Source organism: Leptodactylus fuscus, unplaced genomic scaffold (genome assembly GCF_031893055.1).
Source record: "Leptodactylus fuscus isolate aLepFus1 unplaced genomic scaffold, aLepFus1.hap2 HAP2_SCAFFOLD_745, whole genome shotgun sequence".
NCBI classification, from domain to species: domain Eukaryota; kingdom Metazoa; phylum Chordata; class Amphibia; order Anura; family Leptodactylidae; genus Leptodactylus; species Leptodactylus fuscus.
The window spans coordinates 52,123-59,360 of NW_027440784.1; positions in this window are offsets into that span (position 1 = coordinate 52,123).

Genomic DNA, 7,238 nt, shown 5'->3' on the forward strand with positions numbered 1-7,238 from the left:
AGGGTTAAACTAAGCTGCTACTTATCGGCCCGAGCTGCCGGCACGGGGGTTACACTGCAGAGCCGCAGTAGGACTACTTCTAGGGACCTGTTCACAAAGCTTAGATTCCGAAGGTTTGGACCGTTTTCTTCTTCTACTCTCTCCAGTATTCCAGCAGTGATGACATTACAGCCTACAGGAGGCGTCTGCAGCCCCAGACCTACAAGGCAGAGGAGAGGTGGGTGGCGGGGACAGCTCTGTTCTCAGGAGGATGTGGCGGCTCTGAGAAGAGCCTTTGGGTTATGAAGTAGAGAGTCGGGGAGCGGCGGAATTAGCCTCCGAAGCCGTAGAGAGTGCGGCCCTGACGCTTGAGCGCGTACACCACGTCCATGGCGGTGACGGTCTTCCTCTTGGCGTGCTCGGTGTAGGTGACGGCGTCACGGATGACGTTCTCCAGGAAGACTTTCAGGACACCGCGAGTTTCCTCATAGATGAGACCGGAGATGCGCTTGACGCCTCCTCTGCGAGCCAGACGGCGGATGGCAGGCTTGGTGATGCCCTGGATGTTATCCCGGAGCACCTTCCTGTGCCGCTTGGCACCGCCCTTGCCGAGACCTTTCCCTCCTTTACCGCGACCAGACATCTTCTGTGCTGCTGCTGCTGACAGACTAGAACAAGCGTCCCTCCGCACAGCCGCCTTTTTATATAGAGAGTGGTCGGACCAGAAGGAGAACCCTGCATTGATGACGTAATTCTTCGGCGTGACTCCTACAAGCCCCTCCTCTGTCTCGCGCTGATTGGCTGACATAAGACAATGGATCACTTTGAATTTCCCGCTCATTCTCCCATTGCCGAGGGTCAGCGGTCAGCGGCTCCTTCTAGCCGGCCTACTAGATAACATGCAGGGCGCTGTTCTCACTGCTCCAGACCTTCTTCTCTGTCAATAGGACTATTGCATTCCGGAGCCGCACCCCCTCCTCCCCGGATCTAATTCTTCTCCCGGCTGCGGTATCTCCTCTCTGCCCCCTATGGGCATCCTTGTGTAATCGCCGCGAGGCTGCAGTTATAGTGAACCCCGGGTGCGGGCTGTGCAGTTCCACGCTGATCCAGATGGGGGCGCGGGGAACAAACGGCACAGCTCGAAAGACCCTGTATATACGGATCCCAGCCAGCAGGTGGCGCACAGATACTACATAGGACGGTTACCGGGGCTCTAATTCTGTCGTTAGACGATCGTCTTTAACCCTTTCCCGGCAATGGCATTTTTTTTTTTTTTTTTTGTTTCGTTTTTTACTCCCCTCCTTCTAAGCCCCATAACTTTTTTATTTCTCCGCTCCCAGAGCCATATGAGGTCTTAATTTTTGCGGGACAAATTTTTCTTCCTGATGCCACCATTAATTATTCTATATAATGTACTGGGAAGCAGGAAAAACCATCAGAATGGGGTGGATTTGAAGAAAAAAATGCATTTCTGCGACATTCTTACAGGCTTTGGTTTTACGGCGTTCACTGTGCAGCCAAAATGACATGTCCCCTGTATTCTGTGTTTCGGTACGGTTCCAGGGATACCACATTTCTATGGTTTTATTTAAATTTCGACCCCTTAAAAAAAATTCCAAAACTGTTTTGTTTTGTTTTTTTCTAAAAGTCGCCATATTCCGACAGCCGTAACTTTTTTATACGTCCGTGTACAGAGATGTGTATGGCGTCTTTTTTTGCGGGGTCGGGTGTACTCTTTAGTTCTACCATTTTCGGGAAATGTTATTGCTTTGATCACTTTTTATTCCAATTTATATCAGAATCAAAACACTGAAAAAAAAAAAAAAAAAAAACGGCACTTTGGCACTTTTGACTATTTTTCCCGCTACAGCGTTTACCGAACAGGAAAGATATTTTTATAGATTTTTAGAGCGGGCAATTTTGGACGCGGGGATACCTAACATGTATGTGTTTCACAGTTTTTAACTACTTTTATATGTGTTCTAGGGAAAGGGGAGTGATTTGAATTTGTAATTCTTTTTATGTTTTATTATTATTATTTTATTTTTATTTTAACTTTATTTATTTGATTTTTTTTCCCATTTATTAGACCCCCTACGGGCGTTGAACCCCAGGGGGTCTGATCACTAATGCATTGCAATGCTAAAGCAAAAAATCATCCTTTCTTTTGCAGGCTGCATAGACCAGCCTGCAAAAGAGAGCATTTGCAGACAAGCCTGGGAGCCTTGTAAAGGCTCCCGGCTGTCATGCCAACGTGACGTCGGCCCTGGAGCATGCTCCAGGAGCAGGCGACCACCGGCAAAATGGCGGCGCCCATGCGTCGCCGGAAAAATGGCGCCTCCGGCGCCTTTGACCGTGGCGCCGCAGGGGTTAATGCCTTAAAGCAGTAGACACCCGGCGGCTATGGCGGCCGCCCGGCTCCCGAGCGGTCGCCATAGTTACAGACCCGACATGCGCCGTACTATTACGGCGCATGTCGGGAAGGGGTTAAAAAGGCCATTCTACTCCCACCTTCCAGTCTCTTCTTCTCCTCTTTGCTGTTTCTGTCAAAATCTGTTTATTGCAGTATGCAAATCCCGCTCATGGAACTCAGGGGGATTGCCCCTCTTGCTCCGAGCACCCCCACGTCATAACCTCTCGCCGCCCCTTAGTTCTTAATTCTCTTCACGCCCCTCTTCATATTCATCTCCTGACACTCTGCCTTGCGTACTCATCCGACGCTGTGCTACACGCCCCATGAAGAGGGGCATGAACAGAATGAACTAAAAGGAGCTTGTGCTGTTGTTAGGACTAAGGGAAAACAGATGATGAATAATAATAGAATAATACATTTTATTTTTATAGTGCCAACGTATTCTGCAGCGCTGTACAACTTGTAGGGTTCAAATACAGAGAGAAAAATGCATTACAAAGAAATAGTCACGTCACACAATGGGACTGAGGGCCCTGCTCGCAAGAGCTTACAATCTGTGAGGTAAAGGGGGTGGCACAAGAGGTAGCAGGGGCGGCATTGCTTATACAGGGGTCAGACAATATTGTAATAGTGGTGACTGTCTTTACACAAACATAAACCTGTAGGAGCCGTCACCGTCACTGCCTATATCTCCTCCGGCTTTACAGCTCAGGTTTACGTACAGAAGGTGTCATCTGCAGAATAAGGGGAGAAAAAAAAAAAAAAAAAGAAAAGGCAAAATAGTGCAGTATGCTGCTACGTCGTCTCGCCTGGTACGGCGCCCCGCGCCTTATGCTGCACCCCTCTACATTTTACACAGACCTGTTCCGCACCACATAATGCCGTCCCCAAAGACTGATGACCATTAGGCCAATACCGATTGGATTATTCCAACAGGCAATGGCTGACAGGCAATGATATATTCCCCAATTGCTCCATCCTCCACCAGCCCTCCTGTTCGATTCTAGGTAATGCTGTACATCATATGCAGGAGCTGAATAACATCACCCAAAAGGATTGTGCACAGAACTACTTTAAATATAGGACAACTAGTGAACCCGAACTGTACCCTATGGCAGCGAGGGAGCCCTCTCGGCCCTCCTGAATACAGCAGAACAGTCCCAAATTCCAGGTGCTGTCTCGCAGTCCTTTGGCGGTGGCTCCCAAATAACCTGCATATCACTTAAGAATGGCACTATATTATGCGGGGGCCCTCTGACGGGATGTTCTACTGACTGGGGCCCCTCCCTACAACATATTCTTGTTTGAAATGGTTATGGGTGCTGCAGCGGCATCTCATACACTTGAACAGGGTACAACTACAGTACCCACAACTGCGGTTGTAAGAACACAGCGAATAAGCAGCGCCCCACATTTAAACAATAATGGGATTTGCCTGCTCCGAGAAACAGTTGATCTGTGGGGTCCTAACAGTCTAAGGGATCAGTAGGGATTAGAGATGAGCCAACAGCGTTCCATCGAATTGGTATTCAGGCTGCTCAAGATATTCCATTCCAATTGAATACCACGCGGCAAACGCACTAAAAATTTGTATCCCCTCCCACCTTCCCTGGCGCTTTTTCTTTCTTTTTTTTTTTTTTTTTTTTTTTTTTTTTTTTTTGCACCAATAACTGTGCAGGGGAGGTGGGACAGGAACTACGACAACCGCGGCATCGAAAAAAAAAAAAAAAGTCAGAAAAAGTAATTGGCTGGCTGAATCAGGTGACCTCCGCTTCATATGAATGGGGGATTTCAGATTCGGTTCATATGAGACTGTGAACTATGTGACTGTGAGACAGGGATAGATATACTGTGGGAGGGGGAGGGGGCATGGCTAGCCGGCAACCAGAGCGGTCGCGTCTGCTGTGAGCTCCTGACTTGGACACTTTCATCCGTTTCTTACCGGCGGTGATCTCAGCCATCCATACAGATAACAACCCCGAGGCTCTCCTCCAAGCCTCTGTCTGCTATTTTGGGGTGTTATTTCACACTTTTACAGCGCTCCTGAGGATATAAACTGTTGCGGCCTTCTGTCCCACAGGACCCGGCCGCCATCTTGTTTTTGGACTTACCTGCTGCCGACTTGTTCCAGCTCCCGGCGTAGTCCCTCGCAGCTCTGGACCGCTCATCCGACCCAGGAGAGGACCTCTGGCGCGTTCCAGCCACTTACTGCCTTCATCCAGCTCTCTTACTTTACCGGGCAGCTGATCATAGGAGTCACGACCGCCATTTTGTTTTTTTTGCGGCCTGCCTTCTTCTGGAGTCACCACGGCCTGCGGAGCGCAGGAGACATCTCCCGCGACATCACAGCTGCTTCTGGTTCTGGAGCAGCCTGGAGAGGAGGTATTTCGAGGTACGGAACCTCAGATTCTGGATCTCTTCTCCCAGACCCGGCAGCCATTTTGAGTAGGCCTCACTAGGATCCCTAGCCTAAAGTGTAAGGGCCGGCCCCTGATGTGACTTCTACGCAGAACCCAGATCCGGAAGAAGGGGTGTGACTTGCCGGACAGCTATCCGGCTGTGATTTGCGCCCAGCTCCAGACCTACCCATCTTGGAGCGCAGCCTGCCTCTCTGCATGAAGCAGCAGCTACAGACCAACTACACTGAGACGCCTGCAGCTGCCCTTCAGTTTAACCCACTCGTATCCTGACATGGAGGTGAGCCGAATCTGCATTTCTCCCTTCCCCTGGAGTTGGAAACAGTAGCAGGCCACATTAATCTGCACTTGAGGACCTATGATAAGATAAGATAATCCTTTAATAGTCCTACATTGGGGAAATTCCAGCATGTTACAGCAGCCTAGTAATACAGGATAATACACAGTAATATAATACAGACGCAGACACACATATGCTGAGAAGAGAAGATATACTAGGAGTCCATGGCAGCTAAGGAACGGAAGAGAAAGAAGGAAGACTTCATGGTCATCGTCATAGTCATTTAGTTGTCTGTGCGGAGTGTCTTCGCTTGGTCTGATGTAAATTATACAGCCCGGTCGCGGTTGGAAGGAAGGACCTGCGATAGCTTCTTCTCACACTTGGGGTGAAGCAGACGGTCACTTACAGTGCTGCCAAGTCCCATCAAGGTCCCATACATGGGGTGGGATTTCTTCTCCCGCATGGAGGTCACCACAGACAGTATCCTTCTGTCACCCACCACCTGTACTGGGTCCAGGGGGCTCCCCAGGACAGAGCTGGCCCTCCTGATCAGCCTGTCACGTCTGTTTCTGTCCCTGGTTGATGGACTGCACCCCCAGCAGGCCACACCGAAAAAGATGGCTGAGGCAACCACAGAGTTGAAGAAGGCCCTAAGAAGTGTCCCCTGGACTCCGAAGGCCCTCAGCCACCTGAGCAGGTAGAGTCTGCTGTGGCCCTTTCTGTGCAGCGCCTCCAGGTGATCAGCCCAGTCTAGTTTATTAGTGAGGAGCACGCCCAGGTACTTACAGGTCCTGACTATCTCAATACATATTCCCTGGATCTCCACCGGGGTCGGAGCACCTCTCCGTTTACTAAAGTCCACCACCATCTCCTTGATCTTCCCAGCATTAATACTGAGCTGGTTCCGCTGGCACCATTCAACAAAGTCCAGGTTTAAGTCTCTGTATTCCCTATCGTCGCCATCAGTGATAAGGCCGACTATAGCAGAGTCATCGGAGTACTTCTGTAAGTAACAGCTGGATGAGTTGTGCCTGAAGTCAGCAGTGTACAGTGTGAAGAGAAATGGGGCAAGAACTGGACCTTGTGGTGCCCCCGTACTACAGATCACAGTGTCAGACACACAGTCCCGGGCTCTCACATACTGAGGGCGGGTTGTCAGGTAGTCTAGGGTCCAGTTGGACAGGTGATGGTCCACTCCACCAAGGTTCAGCTTTTCCCTCAGTAGCCCTTGCTGAATGGTGTTGAACGCACTGGAGAAGTCAAAGAACAATATTCTCACAGTGTTCCCGGGTTTCTCTAGGTGAGAGAGAACTCTATGAAGAAGGTGGATGATGGCGTCATCTACCCCAATGCCCGGCCGATAGGCAAACTGGAGGGGGTCCAGAGCGGAGCTCACTAGGGGGTGTAGGTGTGTCAGGACCAGTCTCTCTGGGACCTTCATCAGGTGAGATGTCAGTGCTACGGGTCGGTAGTCATTGTAGCCCACCGGGTTGGGTATCTTTGGGACTGGCACCACACAAGATGTTTTCCACAGTCGAGGTACCACTCCCAGCTTTAGACTCGTATTGTACATGTGTGTAATAATACCACACAGCTGGTCACTGCACATTTTAAGAACTCTTGCGCTTATACCATCAGGTCCTCCGGCCTTGTCTGCTTTAATAAACCCTTCTGCTACCCTCCTCCCCTATATCTCCTCTCCGGAAAGTTTTACATTCATATCCCATAAGTGGTGTCCCTGACCCTCGATATCTACGGTCCTCGGCTAGAGTTATTCTACATTCTTTCCGCACTCCCACACCTGGGCTTTCTTGCCCTCCCCTGCAGCCCCCTGCCGCCTTCTCTAACAGGGTCTCATCCGAACCTCCCCTGTGGATTAGTCGTAGCAGTTAAGATTGGGAAAGGCTGTCTTACCTACAGGAATATCATCCCCACTACTGCACTAAGAGACGTAGAACCCAATTATACCTGATACCTCGCTTGCAGAGGACGACTGTCTGCCTAGACGCTGAGATTGTCAACCTTACCTATTGATATTTGGGGACCTCTCCCCTCCCTGTACCTAAGTGAATCTCCAAGAACACTCTTGTCTATGTTGTCATTTAGACTGATGCTCTCTGTTTGCTAGATGTTATAGTCTTGACCTCGT